At 42.3% G+C, this 12,678-nt stretch overlaps 1 protein-coding gene across 1 annotated transcript in view; it reads left to right on the top strand.

The window, feature by feature from the left end:
• The window catches only part of LOC141191676 (uncharacterized), a 67,328-nt gene that overhangs the window by 15,379 nt on the left and 39,271 nt on the right, over positions 1–12,678 (top strand). The gene's annotated exons all lie outside the window — the stretch shown is intronic.

Here is a 12,678-nt window from a genome sequence, read left to right as displayed (position 1 = left end):
AGATTCAGGAGAGTCGGGCAGAGAAGCATTTTTCATGTTCAAAATTTGGGAAATGTTTTAACCAGAAAGCACATCTTGATAGCCACCAGAGAACCCACACAGGGAAGAATGCAGCAACTACACCCAATTAGTCTCTGTACAGACAGGCCCTAGCTGCACAACTAAAAATAACACCTCAGACCTAACTCCCTAATAAGTCGTTGAGGAGTTTCTCTTACCTCCTAAGGAATCAGAGGGGAGGCCGCAACACACTGTCAACAAGGGGAAAGAAAAGTGTGAAGATATGAAAACCCTGAGTGAGAAACTAAGACACATTCATATAGGGCACAGAAGGCAAGCTAATGAGAACCAAAAATAAAAGGAACAAGTATAACTTCCCAGAAACCTAACCGTGGTAGAAAGAAAAGGTACTGGGAGGGAAAGAAAACAGACAAGGAGGATTGTTTCACCTTTGCGGTGAAACTTACAAAATTCATCCTCACCCACAATTATTTGAATTTGATAACATTTATCTATAGGAGACTGGTACAGAAATGGGAAGTAAAATGGCTCCACAGTATGCAAATCTTTTTGTGGCCAAGCTTTATAGTGACTTCTTGTCCTCATGTCCCATCAGGCCTCTTGCCTACTACTGTTACATTGACGATATTTTAATCATCTGGACAGAATCTCAGCAACAGCTTAAGACGTTCCATGAACACTTTAATCAATTTCATCTCACCATCAACTTAACACTCAACTACTCCTGTACTGAAATTAACACCTTGGTGGCCTCAGAAAGGCCTTTTTGAATGAGGACTACCATACAAGAACAATTGTAAACCAGATTGCAAGAGCCACCAGAATATCTAGGAATCATCTCCTACATTTCAAAACTAAACAAGAAAGCAATCTGGAGTCTCTAGTAGTCGCCTACAATCCAAATCTGGAGATGCTAATGGGAGCTGCATGGAAATTACAACCATTATTACAAAAAGATGCCGATTACAATCTGTATTTCCAGACCCCCCACTTCTGTGATTTAGGCAGCCCACAAATCTAAGAAGCATCATCATCAGAAACTCCCTGTCCTCTCCAACAGCTACAGGAACTTTTCCCTGCAGCCAGAAAAAATGTAAAACCTGTCTATTTATAATGACCACTGACAAGATAAAGATTCCCAACTCAAATCAGGAGACAACCACAAGATCCCAGGCACTTTCAGCTGCATCACATCTAATGTAGTGTACTTAATTATATGTACCAAATGTCCAGCTGGGGGTCTGTACGTAGGGCAGACAGGGCAAAAACTTAGAACAAGGATGAATTCTCATCGCCACATAATAAAAGAAAAAAGATTAGATCTACCTGTGGCCAAACATTTTTTATCCCTGATCACAGCATCATGGACATGAAATTACTTGTATTAAAAGGTAACTTCAAATCTCAGAGAGACAGAAAAATGTGGAATTACAAACTTATGACAATCTTTGACACACTCACAGAGCAGGAGTTAATGTGTCGCATGGATTTATGTCTTTCTACATTAACTAAGGAGTGTGCTCCTCAGACCGTTTTGGGGCATCGCAATCATGGACCAGACCTCAATCACAGGACAATAAAACTTTCACACTCCTTATCAATGAACTGTTCCAATATTCATGGACACAACTGCTTCTCCCTCTCCCATACTAATAGTTCTGCTTCACGCCACTTGTCTTATCTATTGCATTATTCCTGTGCCCTGTTGTGTATAAATATGTGACACTTCAGATGATGTGTTATACTATGTCTGAAGAAGAGACCTGAGTAGTCTTGAAATTTTGCAACTTGTTACCATCTTTTCAGTTAGCCAAAGGTATCAACTACTGGAGACTCTCAAATTTTAATATTTTTCTCCAAACAGCAATTTTAAGATTTCTCCACAGGTGTTCAATGGGATTTAGATCCAAGCTCATTTGCGGTCACTTCACAACTCTCCAGCACTTTGTTTCCATCCATTTCTGGGTGCTTCTTGATGTATGTTTGGGGTCATTGCCATGCTGGCAACCCATGACCTAGAACGCAAACCCAGCTTTCTGACACTAGGCACTACATTGCCACGCAAAATCCTTTGGTAATCTTCAGATTTCATGATGACTTGCACACAGTGAAGGCACCCAATGCCAGAGGCCGCAAAACAACTCCAAAACATCTTTGAACCTCCACCATATTCCACTGTAGTTACTGTGATCTTTTCTTTGTATGCTTCATTCTGTTTAAACAGTAGAACGATGTGCTTTACCGAAAAGCTCTATATTGGTCTCCTCTGTCCACAAGACGCTTCCCCAGAAGGGTTTCGGCTTACTCATGTACATTTTGGCAAACTGCAGTGTAGCTTTTTTATGCCTCTGTGTCAGCAGTGGGGTCCTCCTTATTCTCCTGCCATAGCGTTTCATTTAATTCAAATGTTAGCGGTTAGTTCATGTTGGCACTGATGCACCCTGAGCATGCAAGACAGCTTGAATTTTTTTGGAACTTTGGTGGGGCTACTTATTCACCATCTGGACTATCCTGCATTGCAACCTTTCGTCAATTTTTCTCTTCTGTCCACATCCAGGGAGATTAGCTACAGTAACATGGGTTGTAAATGTATTGATTATGTTGTGCACCATGGCCAAAGAAACATCCGGATCTCTGGAGATGGACTTGAAAAATATCAAGAATTTCAAGATTAGAACAATTTTAGTTCTCAAGTCCTCAAACAGTTCTCTTCTTCTCTTTCTGTTCTCCGTGCTTAGTGTGGCACAAGCATGAACACAATGCAAAGATTGAATCAGCTTCTCCCTTTTTATCTGGTTTCAGGTGTGATTTTCATGTTGCCCACACCTGTTACTTGCCACAATTGAGTTTGAATGAGTTTCACATGCTTGAAATGAAGTTGTTTACCCACACCCCACAATTTTGACAAAAGATGCCAACAATTTTGACCGGCCCAGTTTTGGTGGTTTTGTGTGAAATTATGTTCACTTAGCCTTTTTTTTTATCTGTTTTTTTTTGTGTTGTTCCCATACATATAAAGGAAATAAACATGTATAACAAAATATGTGTAATTGCAATAATTTTCTGGGAGAATTACTTCATTTTCTGGATCAATTTCAAGGGAGCCAACACTTTGACCATGACTTGTTTTTGTTGCAGCATTTCATCCTTTTCATGTTCAGTTATATTAGAAGGCTTGTAGCAAACTCCAATTAGCAGCGTTACATTATTGGCATTTCCATATACATTTACCCATACTGACTCTACATTGTCTAAGCTCCCCCCCATGTCATCATTGAGTTTGAGGTCTTAAGTTGGATTTAATGAAAATACCCACCCCTCTACCTTTTTTTCTTTCCTAACCTTTTGAATGTAGTGTAATCCTCTATGTTTGTCACTCAGTCATGACTTTCCAGACAGGTTTCCATAATGCCCACCACATCGTAATCTGTGGCTGACATTAGAGTCTCTTAATTCATTAATTTTGTTTGCAAGACCTCTTGCATTTGCCAGCAGACATTTAATACTATTAATACTATTAACTATTTATTACTCCTACTTGCCTCCTTACTTTCCTTGAATGTCCCAGCCCCCTAAATCCTCATTGACCCCTACTGTCTCTCTCTTTCTGTCTAGTCTATCCCCTTATTTGCACAACTGCCCTCCCTCCCCCCAGATCCTAGTTTAAAAGCTCCTCCATCCATCTGACCATTTTTTCACTGCAGCACATCTGCACCCTCCCAGTTGAGGTGAAGCCTGTCCCTATCGTAGAGCCTGTAGCCGACAGAAGTAGGCCCAGTTCTCCATGAACCCAAACCCTTTATCCTGCCACTTATTTATCTCCTTAAGTTCCCGCTAACTTTCTAGTGACGCTAATGGAATCGGCTGTATTTCTGCAAACACTACCTTAGAGGTCCTGTACTTCAGCTTCTCTCCTAATTCCCTGTGACCTTCCACCTTCCTCTAAGTTTGTCATTGGAACCAATGTGTACCATGACTGCTGGGTTTTCCCCAGCCCCACCCAATAATCTGTTTATCTGATCGCAGGAAGATCCCCTATATTAATGTGGGAGCAACCGTAAGGACCATAATCTTTTCACTTAACGAGATAGTGCAGACAGCGCCTGACCCACCTGGAACTAAGAACTCGCTCTACCTCATACTCCTGACACCCTTCCAAATCAACCTCATTTATGTCTTGAGGTCTCCTCAATTTTTTTTAAAAGAGAAGAGTGGAAAGAATTATGATTTTTCAGGTAATAAGAAGTTGCAACTTAACTGTCACTGGATTTAAATTTGTAATAATTTTATAAGAACCTCAGAAATTTAAGTTCAAACTTTCTAGATGTGAACTTTAAGCGCAGATATTTTGAGGACAACCACACAAAATCCCCCACCCTAAAGATAGAAGCATTCCTACGTCTGTGGTTAGCACCACTTTTGGCCTGGCCACTAGCTACCAAAAAATACCCTTTGTCTTCCCTCCAGACCTTAATTAGTTGGGGACAAAATCTCTCCTCCTCTGCCAGGGATTATTGTAATCCTGAAATATTCCCAAACACTGGATTAAAACTACAGCAGCTAAAAAAAAGGGCAAGGTCCCGGTAGCTTTTGAGGAACGGTTATTTAGAGCACACTCTATAAGGGGCAGAAATTCCACCCAGTCTTCCTGATTAGAGGAGACAAAACATCACTAATACTGCTCTATTTCCTGGTTCATCCTTCTGGTTGACCATTAGTCTCGGTATGATAGACTGAGAGAAAAAAACAGCATGCTATCAAATCTGGATCAAAAACTAGCCAGAAACTGAACCCCTCAATCCAAAATTATGTTTTTGGGAACACCATGAAATTTAACGATATGAGAAATGAACAAAGTTGCTAAGATCCTAGCAGTTGGCAACTTTTGAAGCGGGACCAAAAGAACCTTTTTGCTCAAACGTTCCACCACCACCCACACGACAGTAATACCACCAGAGTTAAGCAAATCATTGACAAAGTCCATGGACAAGTGGGTCCAGGGCTGCAACGAAACATCGTTAGGGAAGAGATAACCTACTGAGCTTGATGAGAGGCTTTAGCCTTGGAACAGACTTTGCATTTCCAAACATACTCTCCAATATTCTTAAGAGCATTCTGCCACCGAAAGGACCTAGAAAGAGATCTCCAAGTGGCAGACGAACCCGCGTGCCCAGCTAAAACGGAATCCTGTTCTTCATTAAGAAGATCTACACGTAAAGAGGGCAGTACATAAAGCTTGTTCATAAGTAAACCTTCCTTAGCATCCTGAATGCGCTGCCTAAGATCTTCACCCACCCCTCTGTGACTGGAGAGGTGGATGGCCGTATATGACCCTTAGGGCTCATACCCATATGTGTGAAAAAAACGTTTCGATATCTGGACCGAAAAATAGGATGTGTCATGCGATTTTCATGAGAGGACAATGCGATTTTTCACACCTAGCATCCGTATGACATCCGTATGCAATGCATTTTATTTCTCTGCAACTATTATTCTACAATCATTTACAGGACCATTTACAGTGTTCTGTGGTACAGAATGGTAATGTATCCGTAAAAATTGGATGCCATATGGATGGTCCGTGTGCCATTTTTTTTTTCTCGCACTCATTGACTTGCATTGGCGAGTCTTGTCCGATATATGTGGCAAAACGCAGCATGCTTCGATTTATTTCTCATCCAGATTCCAGCTGAGAAAAAAATCATAGATGAGCAGGGACTCGTAGATTAACATTGGTCAGAGTGCAATCCGATTTTTTATCTGATTTCACTCATCCATTTTTCACGAGATGAGTATGAGCCCTATGCAAGAAAAACGGACGAGAGCAATCCGATAATAAATCGGATTGCACTCTGACCAATGTTAATCTGTGAGGTACATCTCATCTGTGTTTTTTTTCTCAGCTGAAATCGGACTGAGAAAAAAATCGCAGCATACTGCGTATATCGGTCCAGAATACAGAATTTTTTTTTCACACATATGGGTATGAGCCCTTAGCCGGACTCTTCTGAATATAGTTTTTCAAGGCCTCCCTCCCTGGAAGAGGTTAAACAAACGATATTTTTGCCTTTTAGCTCCTGGTATGAAGTCGATAGCACAATCATATGCCGCCATATAGTAGACATCCGGTAACTGGTAATAATCACCTCATGTGTCATCTGTTTGTCTCCAAGCAGGAAAATCCCACGTTACATTCCGCACATAAAACTGTAGAAAAGGCGGCGCGGGGTAATTGTGCCAGTAGTGAGGGGCAAATAATGCCGGAAATGTCACTGACTGCGGAGAAGTTTCTCCACCGGCTCTGCAGGTGGAGGTATGTGGAGATTCCCCATTACTGGGCGCAGGGGGGCATTAACCCCTTCAGCACGGAGACTCTTTTGGGGTCTCTGTGTGGTGTGAACAGTGAGATAACAGCTGTGGGCAGAATGCGGCTTAGCTGGTTCCCGTCCACATTAGATCCATTCAGACGACTGCAGGATGAAGGACAGAAGCCCAGAGAAGTCCTCACACAACGCCATTATTTCTCTTCTAGTTCTATCACAGAATATTGTATGTGGCAGGTACTTGATGGATCTTCTGCTTTCTGGACCGGTTCCTCCTGTAAGTCCTATTAACCCTTTCTCCCCAGAGCCTGTTTGTTCACCTTCCTGAGCAGTATCACTTTATGAGGTAATAGCTCTGGAGCTTCAGCGGATCCCATTGATTCTGAGATTGATTTTTCTTGACAAATTGTTCTTCATGTTAGTGGTAAATTTAGGACGACATTTTTTGCTTTTATTTGTGAAAATATCAGAAATTTGGAGAAAGTTTCACAATTTTCAAACTTTTAATTTTTATGCCATTAAACCTAAGAGTTCTGCGACACAAAATAGTTAATTAAATAACATATCCCACATGTCTACTTTCCATCAACACCATTATTGAAACATAATTTTTTATGTTAGGAAGTTAGAAGGGTTAAAAGTTTATCATCAATTTCTCATTTTTCCAATGTGTGGTGAGCACCTTGAACCCCAATGTGCTTCATGAGGCGTGATAAAAAAAAAACTAATTTTCCCCACTTAAAAGGTTTTTAGCCCCAATTTTTTTATTTTCACAAAAGTTACAGGAGAAAATTGACTCCAAAATTGTTTGTGCAATTTCTTCTGAGTAAGCTGTTAACCCATATGTGGTGGAAAACTAATGCATTGGCTCGGAAGGGAAGGAACGCCATTTTGGCTGGAATAGGTAGTAGACGCCATGTCTCATTTGAAGAGCCCCTGACATTCCAAAACAGCAGAAACCCCCTCAGGTGACCCCATTTTGTAAACTACACCTCTAGAGGAATTCATCTAAGGGAGTAGTGAGCATTTTTAACTCTCAGGCGATTCACAGAATTGTATAACATTGAGCTGAGCAAAAGAAATATTACCATTTTTCCACTAAAATGTTACTTTGGCCCTAAGTTTGTAATGGGAGAAAACAAACAATACAATTTATTATGCAATTTCTCCTGAATACGTCAATACCCCATACGTGGTCGAAAACTACTTTTGAGGCACAGTGCATAGCTCAGAAGTGAAGGAACGCCATTTTACAGTGCAGATTTTTCTGTTATGGTTTGTGGGTGTCATCTCACATTGGCAGAGCCCCTGAGGTCCCAGAACAGCAGAATCCCCCTTAAGTGAATAGAAGAATGGTAGCACTCACCATAAGTATGCGGGATCTGCAATATTTATTTGGATAAAGACATAAAGGAACAGTGGTGCAGGAGGAGTGCGGGGGAGAACGTTACTGGACTACGGACGTTTCACGCTTGATTTTGCTTCTACGGGTCTACATCCGTATAATGTACAGTGGACCTGTAGGAGCACAATCAAACGTGAAATGGCCGTAGTCCAGTAACGTTCTCCTCCACACTCCTCCTGCACCACTTCTCCTTTATGTCTTTATCCAAATAAAGATTGCAGATCCCACATACCTATGGTGAGTGCTACCATTCTTCTATTCACTTACTGCATATACATGGACTCTGGGTATTGGCACCGCTGATCCTGCAGCAAATCTCTCCTGAGGATGTCTGCCCTGGATGAACGTGTCCTGGTGCTAGCTTAACTCTTTCATAGACCCCCCCCCCCTCCCTAAAGTGATCCCATTTATAAACGACAACTCTCAATGAAGACATCTATGGGTGCAGTGATCATATTGACACCAGAGGTGTGTCACAGAATTTTATGCACCATCACTGCAATGCATCACACCAGGGTTACACTGACATAAGTCTCTTAGACCATGCTACTGGTATCTTACAAAAAAATGAAGGTTCTTGGCACATAAATTGGCAAATTTATGTATGCCCATCAACCACTGCAAGGTGACCTCCGCATGATGGGTAACTATCCTCCTAAACATGCTTCTTTTGGGCTATAAGCCTAAGAACCTTTTTGTAAGTACATTTTATTTAGCAATAATGCAGTTTAGCTCTTCTGTTCTCAGTGTTTGCATATGTCTTGACCCTTACAGTGTGCTGCTGTGCTTTCTTATTATATGTTATGCAGTCAATGCAGCGTGCACCTGTTCACACTCTATGGAGGTGCTGGTCAGGTTTTTTGTTTTCTTGCAGTTTACCATGGAGGTTTTGACTGCCTCCTTTTCTGACTCTGCACTCCACCCATCAGCCCAAGGGTGCTTTTAATTAGTGTTGGTTTCTACCTGCCCACTTAAAATTGTAGGCTTATAGCCCAAGAGAGGCACGTTTAGGAGGATAGTTACCCATGCTACTGGCATCATCTAAGCAGACCACTGTTGCTGGCAGACTGGATGTCATCATGACGACCTCGGGTTGATTGATAACCATAGGGCCCTCTCGATGACATTCTGGGGGCAATAATTGGACAGGAGAGGGAATCCCTTACCTCTCCTAGCCTACTAAATATTGCGATTGATATCGATCGCAGCATTTAGTGGGTTAAACCACTAGGTGCAGGCACTGCACCTGGCTATGAGAATTGTGGCTTGGCTATCATGTAGCCAAGACCCCGGCAGCGATCACGCTGTCACAGCTTCTGTGCCACGCATGATAGCCATGTCGTACCTATACAACATCAGTCGGGAACCCCATCCGACCATGATGTATAGGTACGTCAAATGTCATGACGGGGTTAAGGATTAGGTGATAACTAATCGCAGCTTCAAACTAGTTCTTTGTTCTCCTTTTAATGCATGGGGTGATACAGCATTCAAATATGCCAAAACAATAAAACTGTTCTCCAGGGGTTCTCCAGCAATGTCATAAAGATGGCCTTTGTCACATATTTCAAAGTGCAGTCTGTCCTAGCCACGTGTCAGGATGGGTTGCAGAATGAAGAAACACAGCTTGAGAAGTGTCTCAACTTTCAGAGAAGCTGCGTCATGAACAAACAAACCTCACACAGCCAAAGAGCTGTGACATGAGAAAAAATAAATCCTCCCGCTGACTGAGCACAACAGGGGTTTTTCTTCTGCTTCATCCTCCTCTATGCTTAACTGTATACCCGTTCTGCTCTGTCTGCCTGATGGCGTTACAACAGGGAATGGCGACGGACTGCGCATGTAGAACTGAGTCTGGAGAGAAAAAAACCCTGTTGTGCTCAGTCAGCGGGGAGGTTATATTTGTTCTCATGTCACAGCCCTGCCCAGTGGCCGAGTGACGTATGGTTGTTCAACAATTACCCCGCGCTGCTCCTCTGACAATTGTTGCATTTCTTGAGCTGTTTCTTAAGTCTGCAACCCACCCTGACACGTGAAAAGGATGGGTTGCAAATTGAAATATTTAATGAGGACCATTTGTAAGCTTTGTTTATACGATACGGTTTCCCTTAATAGTGAGATCTTAGTATTATGTATACCTATCCATGTACTATAGATTTGAGTTACTGCAAATCATGTTGGCTAAACATACTCATCAAAATTGCTAAGAGGAGTATTTTTACCCCTCTGTAAAATATGTAGCATGACCTCTTCCAGAGCCTGCCCTATGGAACAGTGGGGGTACCACCAGTCAGACCCTCAGCCAAAAGAAACTTATGTCACTTTACAATAAAACTGTAAAAAATGTTTCATCCCATATGATCTCTGCAATTAATCAGGCTGCATGGGGCACATGGAAGGCCGGAAAACACGGAGGACTGGAAGGACCTAACACCTTGGCTGTATAATAAGCGAATATCATGGATGTTTTTGTTGTTGTTTTTAACAGGTACTGCTGAAGACAGAACAATTGTCAGCAAGATCTGAACGACTTAGTGCAGGTCTACTGGTAGGGACTTTTCTGCAACAAATCACACTGTGTGAACGCACCCTGATAATGATCCAACTGGCAGTTACTGTTCTTTAACCCCTTTCCAACGACGTCAGTAATAGTACCTAGCTGCGCCCTGGGACTTATGGACCAGCTACGTACTAATACGCATAATGCGATCGCGCCCGCGCTCAAGCGCTGCGGGGCGATCGCCGCCGTGTGTCAGCTGATTGTCACAGCTGACACCCGGTGCTATGTGCCAGGAGCGGTCAAACATTACTGCTGTCACGTTAACCCCCGAAATGCTGCAATCAAAGTCAATCGCAGCATTCCGGGAGCAAGCACCATTACTTACCTCCTCTCCCACGTCCTGCGCCGTCTCTGCTGGGTCCCGGATGTTGTCATAGTGATCCGGTGTTGTCATGACAACATCCAGGTCACCAGAAGACAAGAAATTACCTTGGTCATGCGCAGTGCGTGACCAAAGTAACTTCTGCATGCAGCACTAACAGGCTTTACTGTATATAGCAGAGATGCTGCTGCATCTATATGCTATATAAGCAATCAGGCTGCCAAAAGTGAAAGTCCCATAGTGGGACATAGTGAACAAGTAAAAAAAAAAGTGTCAAAAAGTGAAGAAAAAAAATGAAGAAAAATAATGCCCAAAAAATAAAAATATACTGTACTCATAAATAAATATTATGAAAATAAAAACAATAAAAGTACACATATGATGGTGATACCATTGAATAGAATAAATCGGATAGGTCTCATCTAACCCGAATATAATAGTTGAGTTAGGGGTTCCCATAGGCACAAAGCAAGAATATAACCCCAAAGAAAAAAGGGAATGTGCCAGGAACAAAGGTGCAACAATGTCTGTAATCAAAACATGGATTTTATTAGATAAAGTTGAAAGAAAATCATAATACAATACAATTCAAAGAAATCCAGGCACAGAAAGGGGCAAACAACAAAAAGCAATAATGGGTGAGTGAGCGAGCCAAAGTAAATATAAGTACAAGTGTGCATGGAGCCAACAAGTGTAGGTAACCATAACGTACAGGTCAATGTGCAAGTCTATTAATGCTCAAAAATAACTTTTCTTCAGTAGTAAAAGATAAAAACGTATTTAGGCAGAGCAAACCAATTAGTGGTCCATAGTGATTAACGATGTCTTAAAGGGGTTTTCCCACAAACAAAAGTTCATTTTAAAAATTGTCTGACCGTGAACGGAGCATACCACATCTCCCGGGTGGGGGAGGAAGGAAAAGACTATACAGACATTACAGCAGGGGATCGCAGAGGATTCATTTTGTGAGGTAAAACAGTTCACTGAGTGCTTTTAAACAATATTTTACCTCACAAAATGAATCCTCTGTGATCCCCTGCTGTAATGTCTGTATTGTCTTTTCCTTCCTCCCCCGCCCAGGAGCTGAGGTATGTTCCGTACACGGTCAGACACAGACAATTTCTAAAATGAACTTTTGTTTGTTGGAAAACCCCTTTAAGTGATATAAGGGATTTCATATAGCATGCACAAACAGTACTATAGTACGATCAGATAGGCAAAGAGCCGCAATCTCAAAGCACCGTATGCCCGGGTGCAAATAATAATGAAATGATAAAAAGAAAAGAGATGTGCTGCAAACCACTCATAAAATACCAAGAGAGTGATTCCTACCCGTCATAGAGAAAATGGTAGTCCAAATGAAGATATACGCGTGCAGCTTCCAGGGGTCCTTTGAAGAAGTCACAACTGCAACTAGAGGTGATGGACAAGGGCCGGAGTCTGTACAACGAGCCGTGAGTGCTGCAGAAAATGGGTTCAAACAGCGTATTATAGAGGGCTGCGAGATAGAGGGCTGCAAAGACTCTCAGAGACTCGGGCTTTCAGGTACTTGCAGCTGTTGCACTAGGTGGATACAGGGATGAAGATCATGGGTGAGAAGGACTGCAGACAGCCTGATCAGTGTGCCGGCCGGTCACACCTGCAGGACCGCTGATAAACAAGGATGTGAGCGCTTGGTATTTGTGTGACGTCACAACAGCTGGGGGATTCCACTGAGGGGAAAACATCCAGCGCTTATCCAACGCGTTTCCGATGTCACGGCCTCCTTCGTCAGGGATTTCACCCATGATCTTCATCCCTGTATCCAGCTAGTGCAACGGCTGCATGTACCTGAAAGCCCGAGTCTCTGAGAGTCTTTGCACCCCTCTATTTCCGGCATTAATACGCTGTTTGAACCCATTTTCTGCAACACTCACGGCTTGTTCTACAGACTTTGGCCCTTGTCCATCACCTCTAGTTGCAGTTGTGACTTCTTCAAAGGACCCCTGGAAGCTGCACGCGTATATCCTTCATTTGGACTACCATTTTCTCTACGACAGGTAGGAAT

Source organism: Phyllobates terribilis, unplaced genomic scaffold (assembly GCF_046119375.1).
Source record: "Phyllobates terribilis strain yellow unplaced genomic scaffold, ASM4611937v1 Scaffold_49__1_contigs__length_9717188, whole genome shotgun sequence".
Taxonomy (NCBI): domain Eukaryota; kingdom Metazoa; phylum Chordata; class Amphibia; order Anura; family Dendrobatidae; genus Phyllobates; species Phyllobates terribilis.
This window is presented reverse-complemented; position numbering and strand designations above follow the sequence as displayed.